The 25248-nt window shown below is 42.9% G+C and overlaps 1 protein-coding gene across 2 annotated transcripts in view; it reads right to left on the bottom strand.

The window, feature by feature from the left end:
* The window catches only part of Nr5a2 (nuclear receptor subfamily 5 group A member 2), a 120678-nt gene that overhangs the window by 70453 nt on the left and 24977 nt on the right, over positions 1-25248 (bottom strand). The window lies entirely within an intron of this gene.

Raw genomic sequence — 25248 nt, 5'->3', positions numbered from 1 at the left:
CCTCTCCCTCCGCCACCTCCCTGTCAGAGGTGACTAGCTTACCTTACATCAGACCCAAGAGGAACAGGCCAGTCACCCATGCACAGTGTCTCAGAATTCTGCTAAACTGTGCACACAAACAAATGTCATGTATGGATGGGATTTTGACTTTACACGCATGCAGTTTCCAAACCAGGAGCCCTCTGCTATAGCAGAAGAGAATCAACCATACCCAGTGCCTTGAGCCAACATTAAGCATTCCTTGAGCAGATCAAATGCACCGGGGCCTTTCAGGCTTGGATAACATTGACGTTGCTTGAATACATACTATCTACCAGGAACTTGATTTGCGTTAAGTCATTTAATCCTCAGTAGGATCTCTGGAAAGAGGTTAACAGCATGTTTTACAGCTGAAGAAACAACCTACGAACAGCTGAGTTAATAACCTGCAGTTAGAAAGGGGCCACTCCCACACCCATGGATACCTCTACCTAGGCAGAGGCCTTTCTTATGGACTGGGGACACTATCTGGGGTCCTCCTGGAGACCTCTCTGAAGGAGCCCTCTGATGGAACTTTCGTCAGTATTGATACCAGACATTCAGCCGCATGGCTGTTTCGTGCCAGGAAACCAGGTCCTCCAGTGTAAGCGAACTTGGTTTCTTCTTCTATCTCGCAGCTCCAGTTAGAGCACACTCTGCCCAGAACTGCATGTTTTACACACTGAAGATGTTTATTGCTCTGGGGTTATCAACTAGATTAATTAGAGAGGTTACTACAAAGAAATGCGTGCCCTGTCAATAAACTTGTATAATATAACTTACTATCTGATAAACAATAGACAATTCTGAGGATTACACAAGACAGAGTTGTCTATGAAAGCTTAGGTAATGGGGAAATATTCTTAGAGTCTATCACCTTTAAATGCATTGGGAAGGGGGCTCCGTGCAGTAAGGTGCTTATCCCCAAGGACGACAATACCAAACTCAGAGCATCTTAGTACGTGCACCATGGCGTAAGTGCCCACAGACACGCACACATGCACAATGAAGAAACATAAAAAGAAAAGGGAAAATTAAAACTACTTCCACTGTCTCCTCTCATATTTCTATCATTTTGTCCTAAGTTCCCTTGAAGTTATAAACTGGGTATTCATAGCTGAGCGTGGTGGTGCACACTGTTAGTCTTGGCACTCGCGAGGCAAAGGCAGGTGACGCAGGTGACCTCTGAGTCCAGGATAGCAAAAGCCACACAGAGAAAACCTGTGTGTTCCAAAAAACAAAATAAACGAGGTGTCTATCACTTAAAAAAAAAAAGGGGGGGGGAGGCTAAGTGAAATGGCTCAGTGAATAAAATGATTGCCTTGAAGGTGTGACATCTTGAGTGTGATCCCTACAGCCAGCATTTAAAATAACATTGCAAAGAAAAGGAGCTGGACGCATTGTAGACATCTGCAATCCCAGCATTCTAGAGCAAGATGGACCAGCTAGCTAACAAGAGTAAGCCTGCCTCAACAAGGTAGGAGCAAGCCAACTCTTGGAACCAGTCCTGTCCTTCACATCCACATCACACATGCATGGGCATGTATGTGCACTCGAGGGCACGCACACATGCATACGTGTGTACACCCACACACACACCACACACACACATGTATGCATGTACACACACACAGGCACACACACAGGTGTGCATATGCACAAACGAAAATTTATTTCCCTCTGAAGCATTATTGTTTTCTTTGACTGTGACCTTCAGAAAACAACCCTAACAGCAGGCACAGTGGCACATGTCTGACATTCCAATACTTGGGAGGTTGGGGTAGAAAAACCAGCCTGGGCTACACTGGCAGACCCTGTTTCCAACAAAGAAATAAACAAGCAAACACACCAATCAACCAAACAAGAATAGAACACTAATTAAAAAAAAAAAAACCCAGAGCATAGGCAGGAAAAGCTTCAACTCCTCAAACATCACAGTGCGGCGTCATAAGGGTCAGCAGAGGAAGCAGACACACCCCCTATCTGAACCCCCTGGTTAGCCTGGTTGCTAACTTAGAAAAGGGTTCAACCCATTAGAGCCGTTATCTGAAAGACGTACAGTCACTGATAGAGATTAAAAGTGTTTCTTCTTCTTCTTCTTCTTCTTCTTCTTCTTCTTCTTCTTCTTCTTCTTCTTCTTCTTCTTCTTCTTCTTCTTCTTCTTCTTCTTCCTTCTCCTCCTCCTCCCTTCTCCTCCTCCCCCCCTCTTCTTCTTCTTCTTCTTCTTCTTCTTCTTCTTCTTCTTCTTCTTCTTCTTCTTCTTCTTCTTCTTCTTCTTCTTCTTCTTCTTCTTCTTCTTCTTTTCTTCTTCTTCTTCTTCTTCCTCTTCCTCTTCCTCTTCCTCTAAGTATTGGGTCTAGGCTTTTCATGTGCAATTAGTTTCCAAGCTCAAAAACATTACCTGGATACACCTGATGCTTGATCTTTATTAAATGAAAAATGGGACCCAAAGAATAAATGGCCACACCAGATACAGTTATGCATGGCTGTACCTCCATCATTAGGAAGGTAGATACAGTTATGCATGGCTGTACCTCCATCATTAGGAAGTTAGAAGCCGAAAGATTGGGCAGGCAAGGCCAGTTTTGGATATGTAGCCAGTCTGAGGCCAGCTTGGATTATGAGACCCCAAAACAAAACAGATTAACAACAAACGAAAAACGAGTATCTGCCAATCCTATGGTTATTAGACTATGACACGGAAGGAAATAAGTACTCATTGCTGCTGTGTGTCTCATGCCCTGTCTTTCCCGATCTAGCAACAATTAGATGCCACTGGAATCCTCAAGATGCATGAAGAATTCTTATTTCATCATTTGAATTGGTGGAAAGTCCGTGGACACTCCGATGTTTAATTTATAGATTACTTCAAGGTGGTCGGGAACGTGGGAAACCTCAAATGAACGATGTACTTGGAATTATCCTTTTAATCCCAGCATTTGGAAGGCAGAGGCAGGTGGATCTTTCTCTGATTTGAGGCCAGCCTGGTGTACATAGTGAGCTCGAGGACAGTCAGGGCTGCAGGGAGTTTTTGTATCAAAAGGAGAGTCACCTGGATAACAAGTGAGAACTGCAATTTATTTTTTCAGGATAAAATGAATTGATTTGAATTTCAAAAATAAATTAAGTTGAACTATGTCTTTTTTTTACTTTATCCATACTGTATTTATAGGTAAATCAACAAAAAGGTGCAATTGTTTCCAAAATGGCACAGAGGTTGAAACAAGTTGTTTGTGAATTATTCGAACTCAATATTGGCTCGTATAAACTATTAGAAATCTGAGTTCTAAGCTTTGCACAGTCGCAGTACCATAGCCAAGGAGGCACAATTATTGCTAATTGGAAAAAAAAAGATATCCGAGTTCTAATAAGCTGAATGTACTAACTGGTACAAAAATTGAGAGCTCTTGTCTTAAAGTGAAAATATGTTATTTTAAAAATCAGTATTCCAAAATTCCAAAATCTTCCAGACTAAAATCCTCAGAGGTAAGTGGTATGGGTTTAATCTTTGCAAGAATATGTTAGAAGGGTCATCCCAGTCCAACAATAAATAAAAAATGGCTCTCAGGCAACGTGCCATGTCTTTAAGATTAAAAACTCGCTAAAAGAGCTGAGTGAACGCCTTTAATCCCAGCACTCAGAAGACAGGGGCAGGCAGATCTCTGAGTTCAGGGTTAGCCTGGCCTACAGAGTGAGTTTCAGGATAGCCAAGGCTACACGGAGTCACTCTGTCTTGGAAAAACAAAAACAAAAACATCACTATAGAAATGGTGAGCTAGCTCATTGCATAAAGGTAAGTGTCATTAAACTGACAACCTGAGTGTTATCCCTGGGGCCTACATGGGGAGGGGGTGGTCCTCCGACCTCCAGGTGCCCACCGTAGCATGAGCTTTACCGTACATTTATTAGTACGTGTAAATATATATATATATATATATATATATATATATATATATATATATATAAAAACTATAAATACATATATAAAGAAGTATAATTTCAAAAAAATTAAGGCCAAAAATAAAACTAATCAGTATTGCAGAGAGCTTACCTTACATATATGAAGCCCTAGGTTCAATCACTAGTACTGCAATAATCTAATTTTTAAAAGCAAAACATAATCCATGAATAATTTAAAAAGGGGCCTTTTTAGGCGCGCAGGCAGGGTTTTGAGGGGTTATGTGGAGAAGATGACAACTAATGACAAAAGCCTGGGCGGACTAATCAATTATTCAGATCAACATTAGATGCCTGTTATACCCAGAAACATGGGAATTGTGTGTCCCTGAAGTAACGGGCTAAAGTCATGAGTGTAAAACACTCCCCAGGAAACTGGGAGGCAAGGCAGCTCACTGTGTCAGGCCCTCCAAACAATGACATCACTCGAATGCACGGCAGACTTTTTGTTTTCAATTTGAGTCCTCTCGTTATGTGGGGATAAGATCTGGAGGGAGACACGGTCTCGGGAAACATCGCGGGGTGAGCCATTGAACTTCTGATCCTCTGTCTCCATCCCCCACGTGTGTGGATCTCAGGAGTGTGCCGCCGTTCATAATTCTCTGCAGCGCTGGGGTTTGAACCCAGGACTCTTGCCAACCACTGCACTACACTTCCAGGCATGTCATAGATCCGTTTAAGACAACATGCTGGCACATAGCACCCAATGTGATCCTCCAACCACCACCAAGAGGAGTCTTTGTCTGTTCTTCAGAGAAGTTTCAGAGTCAGAGACTCATACGGGACAATTGTTAGAATGCAAACACCAATCTTTTCAAAAGTCTGTGTCAGCCAGACATGGCAGAGAAAGCCTTTAATCCCATCACATGGCAGGGGGCACAGAGGGCATGCACATCTCTAGGAGTTTAAAGCTACCTGGTCGAAACAAACAAGTTCCAGGTCAGCCAGGAATGCACAGGGAGACCCAGTCTCATAGGAAGAAAAGCGCCTGTTGCGATTTTTCGCCGAATCCAAGGAATTTTTCCAAACAAATGAAAACAAAAATTTCCTTCTACAAACACATGCTTTGGTGCAGCCTGTCATGTGTGTGCTATTCTTTCCCTCCAATGAGAACTCACTGGAGAGAGAGGGGGGAGGGAGGAGGGAGAAAGCCAATTTTTCAATAGAGTAGAGCCATAGGAAAACCAGTAATAGATGGAACCAGACACCTGCTGACAAACAGTGACAAAACCAACTGACACTGCGGTGACCCCCAGTCAGTCAAGATTTAATTAAGGGGCATAATTAAGTCAGTGGAACAGAACACTAATGAGTGTTTTTTTAATATGGGTAATTACGTGTAAAAATACAAAGTGTGATGGAGACCTAAATATATCATTAACTGAACAGTATAGAAAAACAGACAGAGTGTGAAGCATGCCTAGTCTATTGCCATTAGAGACAGGAAGGCTGACTGGGTCTCGGGGTGAATAAAAATCAGACAAGTTTATGTTGGCTTCATGCTGGGTGCATTTGTTATTCTAATTCTGCGGTAATAAGCGGCTATGTGTCTTAAGAACTCATTTTTCAGTGAAGATGCCATGGGCTTTGCCGTCCTTTTGCATTTAGCATTTTGTCCTGACTGCAAATGAGCAATTAAGAGGCTGTTTGCAACAGTTTGTTTCCTGTGGCTCAGTTTATGGAAGTGTCCATCTGAGCGAGGGACTGACAGATGCAGGGACAGTGGCGTTACTAACGCTCCACGGGCTTCCTTTTTAGCCAGCTATGTGGTTTCTTCTGTTTGATCTCTGCCTGATTTGACCTAGTCCACAGGACTGGACGCTACTGGCAGAAAACACCATTTGGGACAGTGAACATGGCTGAAATGAAATCAGTGAACTTTCAAACAAGCAAAAGAAGCCTTTCTGTCATTAGCCAAGTGCAGACCAACATAACCCTAGGGTGTGCTGGCTGGGAAGGCATGGCTGAGTGTCTGGGAACCTCACTCTCTGGGGTGACAATCTTATCTGTGGCACTTTGAGTTGGTGACGGAAGTGCTTAGCAGCCTCTTATGCACGTATCCCAGCAACAAGTAGCAGCATAGACTCTTGTCTACTGGCACCCCTGGTTCAACTCTATGTAATTTAGCACTAGCAATCTTTCATTTAAGATATATTCCATTTTTGCCCTGAGATACTAAACATGCCTCTCCAGCCTTCCTGCTTCTGAGCTAACCTCTACTTGGCAATATTCCAGAGAAAAAGAAAAGAACATCTCCATTACTAAAAGAAGCCAGTAACCAGATGCTGCCTCCTTGGCTAAGAACAGGACCTGAGTTTTTGTTGTTGTTTAGGTTTGTTTTGGGTTTTGTAGTGCTGAGGATGGAGCCAGGGCTAGAATGTGCTGGGCAAGCTTGCGCCCTCTGAGTTACTCCCATAGCCCTGGTCTTGATTATGCAAATAATGACTGTGATAAAGGTTTCTTATAAAAGATTGATAATTCGATACGCAGAAGTCCCACACATTCCAGAATCAATTAATACTGAGACTCAATATCAGACTAAATCACCTCTTGCAGATAAGGACGGAGGGGTCCAGAATGATAATGCAAAGTGGCAAGTTTTTTTTTCCATGTCAAGAATTCGTTTATGACAAAGCTGTGCAGGATAAAAAAATCTTCTCGAATAGAATTTTGATATCGCACACAGTGGTGGTGGTGTGGGAACTCACCAGACATAAGGGCAGTATAAAACGAAAAGAACTGGAAAGAAAAACCAGCTTTTGTTTAGACAGTGAGTTTATGGACCTCATTTTCCCTTAATGCTGGCCATAAAAATAAGCATTATCTCGGGGAAGGCAAGTATAGCGATCATCAAGCGTTATAAAGTCAAAGGCTTTATACGCACACACCCCAAACCAGGTTAATCAGTAATTTCAAAATACTATAAATTGAAGCCTATTAGAATTCCAAATATTTTCATGAATATTAACCCCGTGAATCCCGGGAGGCTGAGACTTTATTATGACTATTATTATTTTAAGCCTTACATTCTTCTGTAACATGGCTTACATGGGTTAATTCAGGCGACTGTCTCTATTCATCGAGTGACCGGCTCCATTTATTTGTGTAGCATTTCAGCTATTAGACAGATTGAAAGAGAACACTGCGTGGTAGTTGGCTTATTAGGAAAATGAATCATCCTTTCCCAACTGTCCCCTCCTCCTTCCAAAGCACCTCGAAGTGTTTTTTGTTTTTTTTGTTTTTTGTTTTTTTTTTTTTGGTTTTTGAAAACATTTTTATTTTATCTTAAAAAGGGTAAAGCATTGGATGAGCGCTTAGGGGAGATGAGGGACAATATAAAGTCACCTTGACTGGTACCCATCACTAAACAAGCAACTTTTAGAATCTAAAAGGCTGAATTTTCCTCAGAGGCCATCTTGTGAGACCTATCCCCATGCTCAGATCTCCCTCTTCGAGGCCGCCCTCGTCAGGTAGTGTATAAAAGAACAGAACGGTCTGTCTTGCACCGGGTGCTTGCCTCACGTCTCCGAGGGAAGCATCTACTAAAGTAACAACAAAATCCCAACACCCCACCAAGGAGCTTTCGCTTGTCTGCTTCTTAAAGGCAAGGAGAGAGGCTGGAGGGCTCAGCAAAATTTTTATGTAGGGGAGCAGGGCCCAAGGAAAACTCACACGCCATAACCAATTGTGGACAGAGGCTCATCTATCAGGAGACAAACGCAGGGACTCCGGAGTGCCTCTCCTCAAATGAAATAATATATCTTTGAAAGCCAATGCCCGTTTTAGGCCCGAGGCCCATATATCAAGCCTGAGAGGCTTGTGGAATCGCTCCAGGGCTATTAACCTTCCACCTGTTTCCCCTTGTCCTTCAGGATGAGCCCCTGCCCTTGGTTTTACTCCCGTCCCCTGTTCATCTTCCGACAGAGTGGAAATGTAAAGGAGTGGGCCTGGGAAATAACTCAAAGGCAATGGACCAGGGGCATGGTTACAAATCTCTGCCAGTGGCACCGTGACTTATGCAGGCAGTTTGTCACACATGAGCCAGGTGACCTCTGTGACATAACAGAGAAAAATATCGCCCAGGATCAAAGATGGGATTCAGAGCGTTCCTAGGAACCACGCGCCCCACACGCTGAGCAGGTTATCTGGTGTCCAAGGATTTCCCCCTGTGCCAACAACATTCTGCTCCCAGTGAAAGAGGAAAGGTGGGCTAAGGGTTCCCTAATTGAAATCATTTCTGTCAAGTAGAACTGGGGCCTTTCCTGCCACGCCAGGATTAGAATCTCTGCCCTCTTGATGGCTCCTGGCTGTAGCTGCAGAAGCTGGCCCTAAGCAACACAAACCTATCCATTCACCCTCAGGGAGCTGAGACAAGGAAAGAACTACACCAATGAGTTCATAAAGACTTCCTTAGCTTGAGTACTTAAATCCAGTTAGCCCTCAACAGAAACTTTTAGCACAGCTTCTATTTTTGTTAGGTCAAAGAACTGGTGTTGGTTATTCTGAGACTCACACTGTTCACTGAAATCAGCCACAAGTCAGGTTGGGGCACACGCCGGCAATCCCATTACAGGAGAACTGTAATTTCTAGGCTATCCTGGGCTACATAACTACCGCTTCGCTTAAAAAATAGAATTACCTATTTTTATATGTAATGTCTACTATATATCGTGTCTAATAGTATTAAAAGCGATAGTAACTAAAGATGTAATGAAAAGTGTGAAGTCACTTTTAAAAGTCTAGACTGCTCTCCAAATGAGATTAAAGTTTAGGAAAATGTAGAATTGCCTAACACTGACTTTTTACAAACCAGAGTGTTTTAGATAGATAGATAGATAGATAGATAGATAGATAGATAGATAGATAGATAGATAGATTTTGTATATATATATGAAGGAAATCACCAGTATAAATCTTAAATATTAATTTCAGTTTGTATGTATTACTCCAAGTATGAGACTCCCCATCATCTGGTACTAAAGTAATAATGCCTTGTTGGGTCCAGAAAACAAAAAAGCCCTTAGAATTGTCCACCCTAAGGCCCCTGGCTCCATTTTCATTTCCTTCCAGATTAAAAATGGTAACAACACCAGTTAGTTAGAGAGACAGTTCCACAGTCCAGAGGTCAAGCTCATACTGGCCACCCCAGCCACCCACACAGAGCAGTTTACACCTACCTATAACTCCAGCCTCTAGGGATTCGAGCCCTCTACTGGCTGCTGTGGGGACCTGCACACACACGGCATTAACCCACACACAAATGCAAAGGCACATGAAGTTAAAAAAAGAAAGACAGAAATTTTGATATAAGAACAGAAACTGATTACAACACAAGATCTCGACATACACAGACACAAAAATCATATGAACGTATGCCCCAGTCTCAGGGCAACCCTCAAATAAATGTGCAATTACTATGCGTCAACTAAGTACTTTAAAATTACACACAAAAGCTTCCTGGTGTTTGCGCACCCCTTTAATCACGGCACTTGGGAGGCAGAGGCAGATTGATCTCTGAGTTCAAATCCGGCCTGGTATACAGAGAGAGTTTCAGGATAGCCAGGGCTATACAGAGAGAACTTGTTTGGAAAAACCAGAAAGAAAAAAAATTACAAATAGCTAGGCAAGATGGCTCAGTGGCTGGTGTTTTCCATGCAAACCTGACAACCTGAATCCAATCCTGGATCCAAAGGGAGAACCATTTCCTGTGGTTCTCTGGTGCATGTGTTTATACACAATTCTCTCTCTCTCTCTCTCTCTCTCTCTCTCTCTCTCTCTCTCTCTCTCTCTCTCTCTCTCTCTCCCTTCCCCTCTCTCTCTTCCCCCCACTTCTATGTCTCTTTCTCTCTTTTTCTCCCTCACTCCCCCCACTCTCGTTTCTCTCCCTCTCTTTTTCTCCCTCCCCCTCCCCCCCACACTCACACAATAATAAACAACCTTAAAATGGAACCAGGGCTGAGGGCATACCTCAGTGGTAGAGTACTTGCAGAGCAAACATGAGATCCAACGTTCGATCCACGGCACTACCAAGAAAAGAAAGTTCTGGAAAAGTTTAGAGAAATTTGAAATGTCTCCTTAAATCTTTACCAAACAGGAAAGACCAGGCTTTAGTCAGCCACGGGATTCTGTCCCTGTACTTAGTGCCGGTTTCCAAGTGACATTCTATAATCGCATGCAAAATTATTGGTATATGCATTTTTCCTGGGAAAATTAACTTCCACCTGGCATTCAGAGGCATTGGTGATTCCAAGGAATATTAACAATTATTTATCCAGAACAGGATCTGAAACCTTAAAAGATCTTTTTTGTGCTCGAGACAGGGTGTTTATTATGTTACCTTGGCTGTCCTAGACCAGGCTAGACTCAAACCCACTTGGATCTGCCTGCCTCTGCCTAAAACCATTCTAAATTATCAAGATATAATAAAAATTTGTGAGAATAAGGAAGAGTATCCAAGGTACACAGTGCAGTGAGATCTGGCAGATGAGGAAAGAGGAACAGCGAAAACTGCAGCTTCTTCTTGTACACGTGGTATAATAGCCAACCCTTTTCTTGAACTTTATGTCCTTTAAAATAATTTTTCTGTGATGCAGAGACCAAACTGTGAGAAATCTATGTTTTTAAAAAGGATATTAAAGCATTTAAACAATTGTAGCCCCAGGCATGTGTATGTGTGAATCAATGCCCAAAGTCCTTTGTCTGTGGATTAAAATTAGTTTCTATAAAATTAATTTTATGACAGACTTGCCTGAAACTCTCATTAGAAACTCTCATTTCTTCCTGAGAAAACTTGTTTTGAGGCACCCTGTGGCAAGGTGTACCTACTTTTGGGGTCTCTTTGTTGTATCTAGTTTATTGCAGGCATATTTTAAACGTCTCTGTGAATATCTAAATTTCACAGATAAACCCATGTTTCTATTAAAATGATCCAGGGGACACTCCTATAGTACTGGAGAGAACCTGCACCTGACCTCATGGTTGACTGTGTTCCTCTCTGTTCTCACTTCATTAGCACAACTGTTAAGACAGCACATTTAGTGGAAACTCTGCGAGATGTAACTTGAAAAGGTCTGATCTAACATACCGAATCTGAGGAAATGTCAAATGTCATCCAAGCTCTCCAGGAAAAGAAAGACATTTAGTATTTTCAGTAAATTTCTTGAAACAGTCTTTCTTTAAAAAAAAAAAAAGGAAGCTACTTTTGTCTAAAGTTATCTAAGACTGTTTTTTAATCCACCAATGTTCTCTGATCTATGATTTAAACAAATATGGTTAGACTCCAGCAAAAAAAAAAAAAAAAAAAGCGCCTGGGCATGAATCACTGCTTACATTCTTTTCCACCCACAAACAATTTCATTTGGGAAAGCTGCCACATAGTATCGACAGTGACAACAAATGGCATTGTCCCATGAACATCTGTTTCCGACTCCCACACTGATACTGTGGCAGGGCACCTCCGAGTTAGTTGGTCTTCACAAATTGCGGAGCCACAAAGGAACTGGAAATCGCTGGTACAACGAGGTTTTATTATTGGAACACAGGAAAACTTTATCATCATGCTGGGAAGTTCTGTATCTTTTGAAATAGTGGAACGGGGGTTACGTTAGCACAGTCAACCATGCGGAAGACTACTTATGAGGAGAAGGGAGAGGAAAATGCTTCTTGTCTGCTATGTCCTTGGATTGAGGTCCCCATTCAATCTTCATATAACTTTCTCACCCAACCTCAACTTAAAATTGGTTTTCTGTTTAAAGATGTTATTGCAGCTAGTTTCTTGCAAAAATTGAGAACGGAATACCAAAGAACTTTTCTAAGCCAACATAATAAATAAACGCTATTGTGTCTTAGCAAAAAAGAAAAAACAAATCAAATAAATGAGTCAAGACCTTTTAAATGCTCTTTCATTATTCTTCCCCCTAAATTTATACTTCCATACTTACATTTTCTGAAAATCTGGCAACATAAGCCTAATAAAGACACCTGGCCAGCAGGCCCTCAGCCCCCACTGAGTCTTCTGCTTTGGCAGCCCTGTCTGTGTTCGGTGGTGACAATGGGCTAGCCTGTCGTTAGCCATGTGCAGGAGGCAGATTGTTACTGCACTTTTAACAGAGACCACACTGGAAACAAAAGTTGTTCCCAATGGACATTCTGAATGAACACATATCTCAACTATGTTGCTCATTCAAAGGTGATCTGCATGTTGCTTCAGTTGGAACTTCATTGGTTAAAATTTTCTTGGTTAAAATTGGGCTCACATCTTAAGGGAAATGTCAAACGGGGTATGTAACCAACGCATGACAACCATATATACTTTTTAATGTTTCGTTCTACAAAGATGTGTTGGAGCAAATTCCATTCTATATTGTTTTCCTCTTTGGCATGCCTCCCTATAGATAATCATTTATTTGTTTGGGCTCAGTGGCTAAAACATTGGATGTGCCCAGCCAGGCATGGTTGAGCGCACCTTTGATCCCAGTAATCAGGAGGCAGAGGCAGGCAGATCCTTGTGAAATTCTAGGCCAGCCGGGTCTACATGGTGAGTCCCAGGACAAGCAAGGCTATGTAGAGAGACCATGTCTCAAAAACAAGAACAAACAATATCCCACTTGCTGAATAAGCTGGAGGATTGGAGTTCAAATCCTCAGAACCCCAGTAAATGTCAAGGGTCATCACAACCCCCTGTAATTTCAGCACCCAGAAGACAGAATCATGGAGGCCTGAACAAGCTGGCTAGAGAGACTACCTAAAAAGTGAGCTCTGGGTTCGATGAAACACCCTGCCTTGCCTTGCATGGTGGTGCATATCTTTAATACAAGCTCACAGGAGGCAGGGGCAGGCAGATCTCAAGAGTTCAAGGCCAGCTTGGTCTATAGAGCAAGTTCCAGGACAGTCGGGGGCTACACAGATAATTCTTTTTTTTTGTTTGTTTGTTTGTTGTTTTTTTTTTTGGTTTTTCAAGACAGGGTTTCTCTGTGGTTTTGGAGCCTGTCCTGGAACTAGCTTCTTGTAGACCAGGCTGGTTTGGAACTCACAGAGATCCGCTTGCCTCTGCCTCCCAAGTGTTGGGATTAAAGGCATGCGCCACCACCGCCCGGCTTCACAGATAAATTCTTAAGAATAAAAAAATGGAGGGGAGGGAGAGGAAGGAGAGAGGGAGGGAGGGAGGGAGGGAGGGAGGGAGGGAGGGAGGGAGGGAGGGAGGGAGGAAGGAAAACCCTGCCTCAAAGAATAATATGGAGAATGATCAAGAAAACTCCCATTGTCAACCTGAGATCTTCCTAAGCATGTGCACACACCAAAAGCCTCACATATGTGCTCTCTCATCTGTGAACATGTGTACATCCATAACACATGGGGATAAAAACATACACTTGCTGATTAGAACTCTAAATGAAATAAAAACTGAACTGACTGACTGCAGATAGTGACAAGTACCTTCTGCTGAGAAGTAACTATCACTTGTTTTATCTAGAAAATGATCCTCACCAGAGTAAATATACTTTATGAGTAAGTGATATCAGTTTCTATAATTACTATAGAATTTCAATGCTTAAAAACCCACCAATATATTCTTGAGAATGATCAGTCTTTCACTGATACTCATGAAAAATGTATTTGGAAGTTTTTATTCATTTATATTTATTTGATTCTGTTTCATACTGATTTTTTCCCAATCAATATATTTGAATTTTTTGTTGTTTTCACTTTTACCTACAGTATGAAGATTGATTATCAAATAATCAGGGTCATAATTAGCTGTCAAAAAAGAAATTAATTTTAAAAATCAGAAACTAGGGGGCCTAGAGAGATGGCTCAGTGGTTAAGAGCACTGATTGTTCTGCCAGAAGTCCTACATGGCAGCTCACAACTATCTATGATTCTAGTTCCAGGGTACTTAACACCCAAGGCAAAATATCAATGTATGTTAAGTAAAAATATTTTTTAAAAAAATTTAAAATATCAGAAATTAGAATTAAATGTTCTCCTATTTGAATCTTTTCACTATATATAATATATAAAATCTTTTCACTATATATATACATATACACTATATATATTATATATATATATAATGTGGTTTTGGAGCCTGTATATATAATATATTATATATATAATGAGATCAAATAGGGGAGGGGCTGGATAATGGCTCAGCTGTTAATAACATGTACTGCTCTTACACAAGACCCAGGAGGTTAGGTTCCTAACATCCATGTCAGATAATAATACAACCACTTGTAGCTCTAGTTCCAAAAGATCCAACACCTCTGGTCTCCCAGGGCAACAGCTTTTACTTACGTGTACCCATACACAGACATACAAACACATATAACTAAAACTTGAAGTCATTTTTTAAGAGGTTTAAAAGTGGTATGTGTGTTACACGGGATAATACCAGCATAAACTTATATTGTTCGTGGTTTCCAACATGTCATTGATCCGCACAAGACCCTTATAAAGTAAGTAATACAGCAGCAACTTCTGAGACATTCTTTACAAGTCTGTTATCCTGGCCCAGCATGGGCTAGGTGTTTTTATATCTATCTTGTATCCTGACAGCTCAGTTCTGTGTATGGCATATCAGGAAAACAAACAAAAAGATGAGCATGCATCCAGGTGTATATATAAGTGTGGTATTTTTTGGAGGCAGGGTCTCACTACATGGCCCTGGCTATCCTGAAACTGGCTACGTGGAGCAGGCTAGCCTCAACGGAGAGCCACCTGGCTCTGCCTCATGGGTACTGGGATGAAAGGTGTGCCCCACAGCACACAGTACCTATGTTTATAAATATTTTAACCAAGGCCAGGGGGGCTCAGTTGAAATAGGAGAACTGGCCAAGCCTGCCTATTATGTGTACTGCTAAACTGCCAACTGCCCAACATCTGATAACAACCAAATAAGCTAACAGAAAAGTGAGCCACCAGAGCCGGTTTTAGTAAGGAAGTAAAGATAAAATTCTTCATCACACCTTGTGTCACCCAAAGGAAACATCAGCCCGCCAATTTTACAAACAGGCCAGGAAAAGAATTTCCTTGGCAAAGAGACAGCATGGAAATGTCCTTTGCAAGGATCAATTAACCCCCTTAATCCACGGGTTTCTGATGCCGAGGACGGCGAGGCTCGGGGAGAGGTGCTTGCCTTGCTATTTTGGGACATCTTCTTTTGTTCATGCTCGCTAAGAATAGTGGCAGAGCTCGGCTGCTATTTATAGCCCCGAACAGCCCAACTCCGAACACTTTATTCATTTATATTTCCCGTGCTTATTGTTCTCTTGCTTTTTTAGTAATTAAAAGTGTCCATCCAAGATTTTATTTAGCAACAAATCGGTTGTAAATAGCTTTCTTTTAATATAAGAGAGCCTATATTTAGATCAATAAAATATTTCACTCCCACTTCCGGATTAACTCAAAACAGTTTCGGCGGGGTGGGGGTGTTTGGCCATTTCGTGTTTTGCTTCAGAGTCCCACGTGAGGCGGTAAATCCTACTTTCTCAAATTACCCCCATTTTGTCTTATCTTAGACTGTCATTGTAGTCGGCTCATTATGTGTTTGTACACTGAAATATATCTGATTGTTATAAAATGTGGTTATTATGTAACAGTAGATTTAATGTTTCCTCAGAATGCTGTCACCCGGGACTCCCTGTGAGGCTGGAGTGATCTTCTGTGGTACAGAGTACTCAGAATCAGCAAAAGACAAATTTCCCAGATACACCTACCTGGTCCACTTACTGGGTTTTGGTGAGTGACACCTTTCCCCTTTGTGAGGACAGTCACATCAATGCCATCTCTTCACCACATCTAAAACTCCAAAAAAAAAAAAAAATGTACATCCCACCAGCCGGAACCAGCACTCCGTGACCACTGTGCCCTGCTCTGCAGTGCGGACTGCCGCCATCACACGGCCCAACTTGAGGCAGGTTGGATGCATTTTCAAATTTGGTCAACTTTTAAGACCTCTAGGGAAAGAAAGGTACTGTGATAGGCCCTGCTGCTTAGCAGGGGGAAGCCTGAAGAGCACAGGTGGTTTTGAAGCCACGGTCCCAATGGAAAAACCTCTGCTTTTCACTACCTCACCATCCACGAGAACGAACACAAAGGGGGCTTTCATGTAAAGCACTCTAGTGGAGTAATAGTCGGCAGGTAATTAGTGCACCCAGTCTCAAAGGCTCTCTTCTAATAACATTTTCAGCTTCTCTGCTCTAATACTGATCAAGCCAAGCGAATGAGTCAAAATGGGAGCAGTTCTGCAATCATTTTTCCCCCAGTTCTCAATACAAGGTAATTTAACGTTGTATTTGCCCTCACTTGAAAATAACAGACGGGGGGTGGGGGGGGGGGCTGTTGTTTTAAGCACCATTTTAGTATGCTTTTGCCTGATGTTTAATTGTAAAAGAAGTTAAAGGGAAACAAATGCTCCTTAGCTCAGAGAGTCTGTGAAACATCACATCTGTGCACCAAGCCCTTTCTGCCCTCAGCTAATTACTGATATTAGGGCTTCTCCACTCTTCCCAATGTGAAGAGGGGGGATCAGACTCAAAGCTGTGGAAAAAACCTACAGCAAAAACTCATGAGATGTTTTGTGGATATTCTCGTCTCTGAAGGTGATCTGTCTGGTGCATTTGATTTACAAATCAGAGAACATTAAACAAAGCAGTTTAAACACAAATTAATTGACTAATCAAGAATTCTCGCTAGTTTACCATCTGGGTAAAGAATTCGTAATAAAGTCAACTGCTCAAAACCAAATTTCACAAAGGGACACGTGTGAGGAAAAGGCGGATTTGGTAATTCAACTATTTACCCAGACCTTCTGATGCTCTGGGAGAGGGTCTTGGTACACAGACTAATCCCCAGCTCTCGTGACTCTCCTGCCTCCGGCTCCAGGGTTCGAACTCTTAAACTGTTCCTTGGTTTGTCAACACATTATGACGTAACTTACAGTCTCTTTCAGAATTCTCCTCTTTATTTAAGAGCCACCCACACAAACCGACACCCTTCTATGTATCCAGGTAGAGATAATCGCATACTCAGACATTCAGTAGATTTCTGAGCAGAGTTTGAATCTGGTGAAGACTCCTGGTGACCATTTGAAAATAATAGGCAGGTTCTGATGACTATCTCAAAATCAAAATCATCAGACCCTTCAAAAAGACTGGCTTAGCTGGGTATGATGGCTCACAGCATTCAGGGAGAAGGCCATGGCAGATCTTTGCGGTTTCAAGGCAAGCCTGGTTTATACAGGAAGTTTCTGACCAGTTAGGGCTACACAGTGAGACCCTATCTCAAAACAAAACATACGCCGGGCGGTGGTGGCGCACGCCTTTAATCCCAGCACTCGGGAGGCAGAGGTAGGCGGATCTCTGTGAGTTCGAGACCAGCCTGGTCTACAAGAGCTAGTTCCAGGACAGGCTCCAAAACCACAGAGAAACCCTGTCTCGAAAAACCAAAAAAAAAAAAAAAAAAAAAAACCATACACATAAGCTCATAGAATTTTTTTAGGCTGTGATCTGTCTTGTATTTATTTGGGGAGAGGTGTTGAGACAGGGTTTCTCTGTGTAACCCTGACCTCACACCCAGAGATCTGCCTGCCTCAGCCTCCTGAGTGCTGGGATTACAGGTGTATGCCAGCACTGCCCGGTAGCTGCTGTCTCTCTTTAAGAGAATGAACTCCTCAAAACCGAAGACCAAAAAAATTCTAAGTCCACAACAAATGCAGGAGACTTCAGCCACGTTGTCTTTCAACTCATGTGTACCCACAGTATATCAAGAACAGGAAAACGTTTCTTGGGATGAGTACTAATTACTCCTTTGGTCACTTCCACACTTACATCAGTCATACATACTGCCTCAGAAACAACAGGAACTTGAACAGCTCACCCCCTCTTTCTAGCAATGTCAGAATCAAATGACTTTTTTTGTTTAGTTTTGTTTTGTTTTTCTAAGACAGGGTTTCTCAGTAGCTTTGGAGTCAGTCCTGGAACTAGCTCTGTAGACCAGGGGGGCCATGAACTCACAGAGATTCTCCTGCCTCTGCTTCCAGAGTTCCGGGATTAAAGGCGTGCGCCACCACCGCCTGGAGATTTTTTTTTTAGATATAGTCTCACACATCCCAGGTAAAACTCAAACTCTTTAAATAGCCAAGAGGGACCCTGACCATCTGACCCTCTGCTAGATAGCTGTGTGCTGCCGTGCCTGGTTATGTGGTGCTGAGGACAGAACCCAGGGCTCCCTGCCTTTATAACTTTGCTGACCTTTAGAGTTCTGAAGACCAAGCGCCTCACTCAGATGTGTTTAGCTCTCAATCTGAAGTCAGCAACAGTCCCTCTCATACGTTCTCATGGCTGCACACATACAATCAGAGGTGTTTTCCAATGCCCTCTTAGTTCAGTCTCTTTACAGTTCCAGTCTTATATGGTGAAACCGGGCAAATAAAACCAAAGTCTGAGATTACTCAATGCTGGTCCAACATCCCTGATTCAGAGCCCTAAAACCTAAAAGCTCCAACTAAATTCACATTTAAACTAAGAGTCCCTCCCCTAAGTATCTCACTATGTATGCGCATGTATGCGCATATATTCCCAAATACAAAAAAAAGGATCGAAAATCTGAAACTCTTTAATATTTAAGCATTTTAGCCAAGCCAACCTACAGTCTACCATGTGATTCTTCTGAAGCACAGAAATCAATTTCTGTACCAGAAACACCCTAAAATGTTTATAACCCGCTTAATAATCTTAGCCCATAGACCTGACACATGATTCCTCCCCTGCATCCCCCTCTCCCCGAGAATCATCCAGGAGTTGCCTTGCTCAGATTAAACCTGGTCTTATTAATTTGGTTGGATTTGGTTTATTTCATCGGTAGAAAAACCCACAACCGGGGATTTTCAAAATACCACTGCTTATCTGCATTAAGAGGATAGGGGAGAAGCTTTCTTCCAACTTAGACAGTCTTCCCCCACTTCCCTAAATGCTTAGAGTTAAGTACCAAGTATTATTCCTATTGGAATACCAGGAGACCTAAGGATTATAAGATATAAAAATACTCATTGCTATTAGCAGGGTTATTGACTTTGGTGTCAACATTTTTATGTTCCTCTATAATTTTGTAGATAATTCTCCGGATTTAATTAACTGATTGCTTTTTCTTTGAGGCAGGGTTTCTCTGTGTAGCCCATGAGACTGGCTTTATAGACCAGACTAGACTCAAACTCAAGACATCAGACTGCCTCTGCCTCCCCGCAAGTGCTGGGATCAAAGGCATGCGCCACCACACCCAACAGATTTCTTTCTGACCAAACACCAGTCTCTGAGAAGCCACAGACTCCTCTATCTGGGATAGCTTGTGTTTGTGGAGGACAGAAAGTAAAAGACTTCTTAAAACGAAACCAAATGGTGAAGGATAACAGGTTAGACCGTTTAGAGTAAGTAGAAATAAGGACAAAAACATAGACCCAAACTGTGGGTCAAATTTCTCTAGAGAACCCACACTGAAGGCGGCTGGAGAGATGGCTCAGCGGTTAAGAGCATTGCCTGCTCTTCTAAAGGTCCTGAGTTCAATTCCCAGCAACCACATGGTGGCTCACAACCATCTGTAATGAGATCTGGTGCCCTCTTCTAGCCTTCAGGCATAAACACACACAGACAGAATATTGTATACATAATAAATAAATAAAATATTTAAAAAAAAAAAAGAACCCACACTGAAGAAATCCATTTTGTGGCTAGCAATGTAGCTCAGTGGTGGAACGTTTGCCCTCATGGGTACTGTCTTAGGGTTTCTATTGCTATGATAATACACCATGATCATAAGCAAGTTGAGGAGGGAAGATTTCCTCTTAGGCTTCCAGTTAACACTCCATCACTGGGGGATGCCAGGGAGGAGTTCAAGTACACTGGGACCCTGGACGCAGGAACGGAAGCAGACTCCATGGAGGAGTGCTGCTTACGGACTTGCTCCTCGAGGCTTACCCAGCCCACACTCTCTTGGCACCCAGGAACATTTGCTCAGCAGATTTGCTTTCTTTTTTTTTTTTTTTTTTTTTTTTTTTTTTTTTTGATTTTTCGAGACAGGGTTTCTCTGTGGTTTTGGAGCCTGTCCTGGAACTAGCTCTGTAGACCAGGCTGGTCTCGAACTCACAGAGATCCGCCTGCCTCTGCCTCCCAAGTGCTGGGATTAAAGGCGTGTGCCACCATCGCCGGGCCAGATTTGCTTTCTTGACTATAGCTTCTGTCAAATTGACAAGAAACTAAGCACTGGGCACGGTGGGGTTAAAAAATAGCCTATCATCATTTTAACACAAGAGGTCAAAGCTTCTTGCTTCCTGGAGCTCAGAAACGATCTGAGAGCCAGGCGAGTCACGTGGCGCAGGTAGAAACTATCCTGTTTCCCTGCTGAATTTGGTGCCTAGTTAAGTCTGTTGACCAGACCAGAGGCCTGATTACTGACAGAAGTTTGGACTCTTGGTGACTGAGTTCGTTTTGTAGGTTTTCCCATAGTTTCAGTTCAACAAGCAATCCTATGCAAGGCAATGACCAAACAATGGGTCCAGTGACAGCCTCCAAGGGATTGACATTGACTGTCGAAGGTAGGACCTGAGTTGCATGTACAACATCTTGAGGGCTCTTGGCCTCTGAAATAGATCAAAGGGTCCGAGCCGAAGAGCCCACCTTTTAGTGGTCTCTGGGAGTAGCTTGAATCCAGAGACACGGGTGAGTTCACTTAGCCACACTAGATTTTCTAGAATGGGAAGAAGGGCAAATCAATGGCTTCTAGAAAGGAGACCCAGGTCTGGGTTTGACTGTTCTGCACGTCTGGGAAATGTTAGGGCTGGCCCCTGGAGATTCTGTTTCCCCAGACAACAATGTCTGCCACGGCCTTAAACCAGAAACTGACTCTTTCCTGTCTCATCCTCTCTCCATACCTCCTGACAGTGTGTGTCAGCTTTACCTCAACCTCTGCCCGGGTCTATGCACCCTCAGGTCTGCTCTCTTTTCCTGGGCTGTATAATCTCCCTGGTGGCCTCTGGGCTTCTTGTCCCCTCTCCAGCATCCATGCAGCGCACTTTGCACCTGGTGTCCGAGTAGTGAGGTTGTTTTTTTTTATATGAGAATCTGCTGACATAACTACATTGCTTAAATTTCATGATTTTTTGTTCCAGACAAATAAAAAGAAAGTCATCCATGAGCCGGACCTCTTCAAATGCCTTCATCTTTTGCCCTCTGTCCTCGATCAGGCATTGCGCTTGGAGCCAGTTCCTATCCCAGGCTTTCTACTCTGCCTGCTCTGTGCCTGGACACCATGTCTTTGTTGATGCTGGTTTGCTCTTGCTGTTCAGAACTTAGCTCAAGGGTCACTTCTTCCCACTGGCCACCTCAGAAGTGGCACTGGCTGCAGGCTCCCGGCCTCCCACCATTTGCTCTGCTCACTTATTTGTCCTGTCAGTTAACATTTCCTCTGTTAGCTTGTCTATCATCGGCTTCCCTCCCCCTGGAACGGGAGCAAGGCAGTGAGTGCCCTTGTTGATCTCCAGTTCTAGGACAGGGCTTGGGGTACTGTGGGAATTTCATTAGCATGTGTTGAATGAATGAGCAATTCATCACGTCTGGGGTCAGACGTGGCAATAAGCATTTCTGATTTTTCAAAGCCAATGTGGTCACTTTAGGTCCACTGGGCTAGACAGCCCCCTCCGTGTGTACCAACACTTGGTAAGCTGACTTGGGATCATTAAATTGACTATGAAATAAATAAAAATCAATACTTCAACTTGAGGGTTGAGAAAAAAATGTTTTCTGGTCAAAAAGAAGGCTGTCTTGAAGAAATGTTAACATGTCACACTCATTTAAATTAAATATGAAACAATGACCAAGCCCTCAAATACCTACATGTCAGCCAATAACCAAAATTTGCCCGGGAGTAATCTGACTCCTGGATAGCATAACAAGAGTAATTTAGCACTTACAAGGTGTCATCTGCATACATACCTTCTGTACAGCAGCAACAAAATCTAAGCAGATCAGAAGGTGCAAATATCAAATGTACTTTCAACTGAACGCTGGCAAGGTGGTCAGCTGGTAGCCCACACCTGTGGCTCAGCACTCTGGGGGCTGAGGCAGGAAGACCGAGAGTTCCAGACCCACCTGAGCTCCATGCTGAGATTCCCCCATCTCAAAAAACGAACCAAGACCCAAAACAAAAACACCACCACCAAAAAAGCCACTGAGATACAACTCCCAAAAAAAGCCCCGAATAAAGAAATGAAATTATATTGAGAAAGTATTTTCTGTCTAGTAGGTATCTTTGTTATATTTTCAGCCCTTCCAGTGTCCCCTGCCTAAATGTCTCTGGTGGCTTTCCTTTCCTTACTTTCAACAAAAATCAGTATTTAGGAACCTTATGTCAGAGCCGAGCCTAGTGGTGCACATCTCTAGTCCCAGCACTTGGGAGGCAACTCTGTGAATTCAAGGGCAGTCCAGTCTACATAGTAAGTTTCAGGACAGTCAGGGCTATGTAGAGAGACTCTGTCTTGCAAATAAACAAAAACAGAGCCGTATGTTAGTGCCCCCGATGAATCTGCCCAGCTTGCCCTTGCTTGTTCTCTGACAGTCCACCTTCCAGTAAGACTAAGCCAGACTCCCCAAAGCCAAGGCATCTGTTTTGTGCCAGCTGTTCTCTGGCAGCCGCACCGCTATGCCTCTGCCTTCCCATCTGGCTCTGGACTCCAACTCTCCTCTCCAGACCTTTTCCCTGACCACTTCTGTCCCTCCTGTGCTGGCTAAGACACTCTTCAAAGGGCTTGTACTACATTCTAGACAAGCCGCCTTCCTTCTGTTTTAATCTTCATTGGCTTGCAGTCTTCGGGAATTACATCGCCTGGTGCCAATGTCACTGCGAACCGTGATGTGAGCACAGGACTGCTCGCATGCCACACAGCCAAGCGTGAGCACAGGACGGCAGGGTCTGAACCTGGTGCCATGCTCAGAGCTGCATCTCTATTGTTAAGGGAGGGTGTTGGTGTTGAGAAACAAATGAACCTTAGGGGACTTGGCAGGTGTTCAGTCAGGACTGCTCTTGCCATTGTCTCCAAAAACTAAGCACAGAGATTAACACACGGTAATTCTATCTGTGTGATGAATGAGGGAACAAATGAGTTAATACACGGATCAAGCCTAGTCACACCTACTCAACTGGAGCCGACTTTCAGGGATGACTTGAGTGTGAACTAACGAAAAAAAGTGCTCCCTCCTACTGAGATGAAGGTATCATATGTGGCTTTAATTTTTAACTTATTGTTTTGCGTGTGTGTGTGAAAATTTTACATTAGCATCCATTTGAATGACATCACTCAGGCTAGTCTGAGCTGATGCCATGCTATAGTGAAGGATGTGTTTTCCTATTTCTAGTCATTTCTCAGCTATAACCAAACGCTAATGTTTTTAAAGGCATGTCATCTCAAATGGGAGCAGGAGTTTCCCATTTGTTTCCATTGCAGATAGCTGCTGTGATCTGAATCTAGTGTCAACAGCTAGATTCAATATTACTGTGCCCCAGCATCTTCCCACCCTTAATTTCCGTGACAAACAGATCCAGACTTTTTCCCTCGGAGCTGGAGTAAGAATCAATTAAAGTCCATAATAACGTGTTAACTAGCTAAAACCGCAGTTACCATTAAGGGGCATTTCAAACCTGGGCATTTTCCGCAGCAGAGCTGTGCTTTCATTCGCTCCCTAAGATCTATAATTGAAAGAATGCCGTGAGAGACATCTTTCATCGGCTCCATGAGTTACATTTCCTGCTTTGATAACGGTACAAGGAGAATCTAAGGCACTTCAAGCTACCCAATTACATTTGATTAGCGAGTCAAAATAATGTAAGAGCTTTTCATCACCCAAAGGAAAACTACTTTTGAAGAATTCTGTTACCGATGCTTCTGCACCAACACTAATCTATATCATTATTTTCTACAAGGGAAATGTAATATTTAGTTAGTTTTTTTTTTTAATTAGGCGGTAAGTTATTCAACACAACTTTTGATCAAACAAGCAAGTCTGTGAAAAGATGCATATGGCAACAAAGCTCAGGTAGATTTCAGAGTCGACAGAATCCAGTGGTCAAACTAAAACGACATGCCTTAGATAGCCAAGTTCAGAGAACACGTCTGAATATGGGATACACATTCAGAAACATTGAAGCAGAATTAGCTGGTACCCCCAAACCTGTGTATGCAATGCCATTGTCCTGGTACCCCAAACCTGTGTACATGCCATCGTCCTGATACCCCCAAACCTGTGTGTACATGCCATCGTCCCGGTACCCCAAACCTGTGTGTACATGCCATTGTCCACTACCAAATTAAGTTGAAGTTATTCAAACCAAAAATGAAATAAGCAGTACTTGTCAAGAAATCATTGAAGATGTGCAGTGGTGGTGCACGCCTTTAATCCCAGCATTCAGGAGGCAAAGACAAGGGGATCTCTGTGAGTTTGAGGCCAGCTTGGTCTACAGAGTGAGTTCTAGGACAACCAAGGCAATTTTAGTGTTTTTTTTTTTTTTTTTGGTTTTTCAAGACAGGGTTTCTCTGTGGCTTTGGAGCCTGTCCTGGAACTAGCTCTTGTAGACCAGGCTGGTCTCGAACTCACAGAGATCCGCCTGCCTCTGCCTCCCAAGTGCTGGGATTAAAGGCGTGCGCCACCACCGCCCGGCTCCAAGGCAATTTTTAAAAGTCTCAAAAAAAAATAATAAAAAGCAAATAATTGAAAGTCATTTTGAGATAGTTTTCCCCCCACTGAGGACAGGATACTTGCTTAATGTTGTCTAATAGTAAAAATAAGGGGTGTAGCTTAATGACACAGTACCTGCCTAGCATTTATGTGACCTCAGGAGGGAGAGACAGACAGACAGGCAGTGGTGGGAGAAGGAGGTAGGACAAGGAGGTGAGAGAGGGAGGAAGGAAGGAGGAGGAGAAAAAGAGCCAGAGACTTTAAGTAGAACAGGAACTTTCTATATACATACAGCAAGCTGGCTTGAAACTAGCCAATGCCCCTGCCTTTGCCTGCTTAAGGCTGGGACTGCAGGCTGTACCACCGACCCGATTCTCCTTAAAAGTTGTGCATACTTAGCCAGCGTGTATCTGCTACTTTGGACATTCCTTTCTAGAAATTTAGCATTTAATCCCAGAACTTGGGAGGCAGACAGCTATCTGGAGTTCCAGGCTAGCCAGGTAGGTATACAGGACAAAATCATTTGCTATACTGCTCTGGGGTAAACTGCAGT

The sequence above is a fragment of the Chionomys nivalis genome, chromosome 5, assembly GCF_950005125.1.
Source record: "Chionomys nivalis chromosome 5, mChiNiv1.1, whole genome shotgun sequence".
In the NCBI taxonomy this organism is placed as follows: domain Eukaryota; kingdom Metazoa; phylum Chordata; class Mammalia; order Rodentia; family Cricetidae; genus Chionomys; species Chionomys nivalis.
Note: the sequence above shows the minus strand (reverse complement) of the source record. Positions and strands in the feature narration are given on the sequence as shown.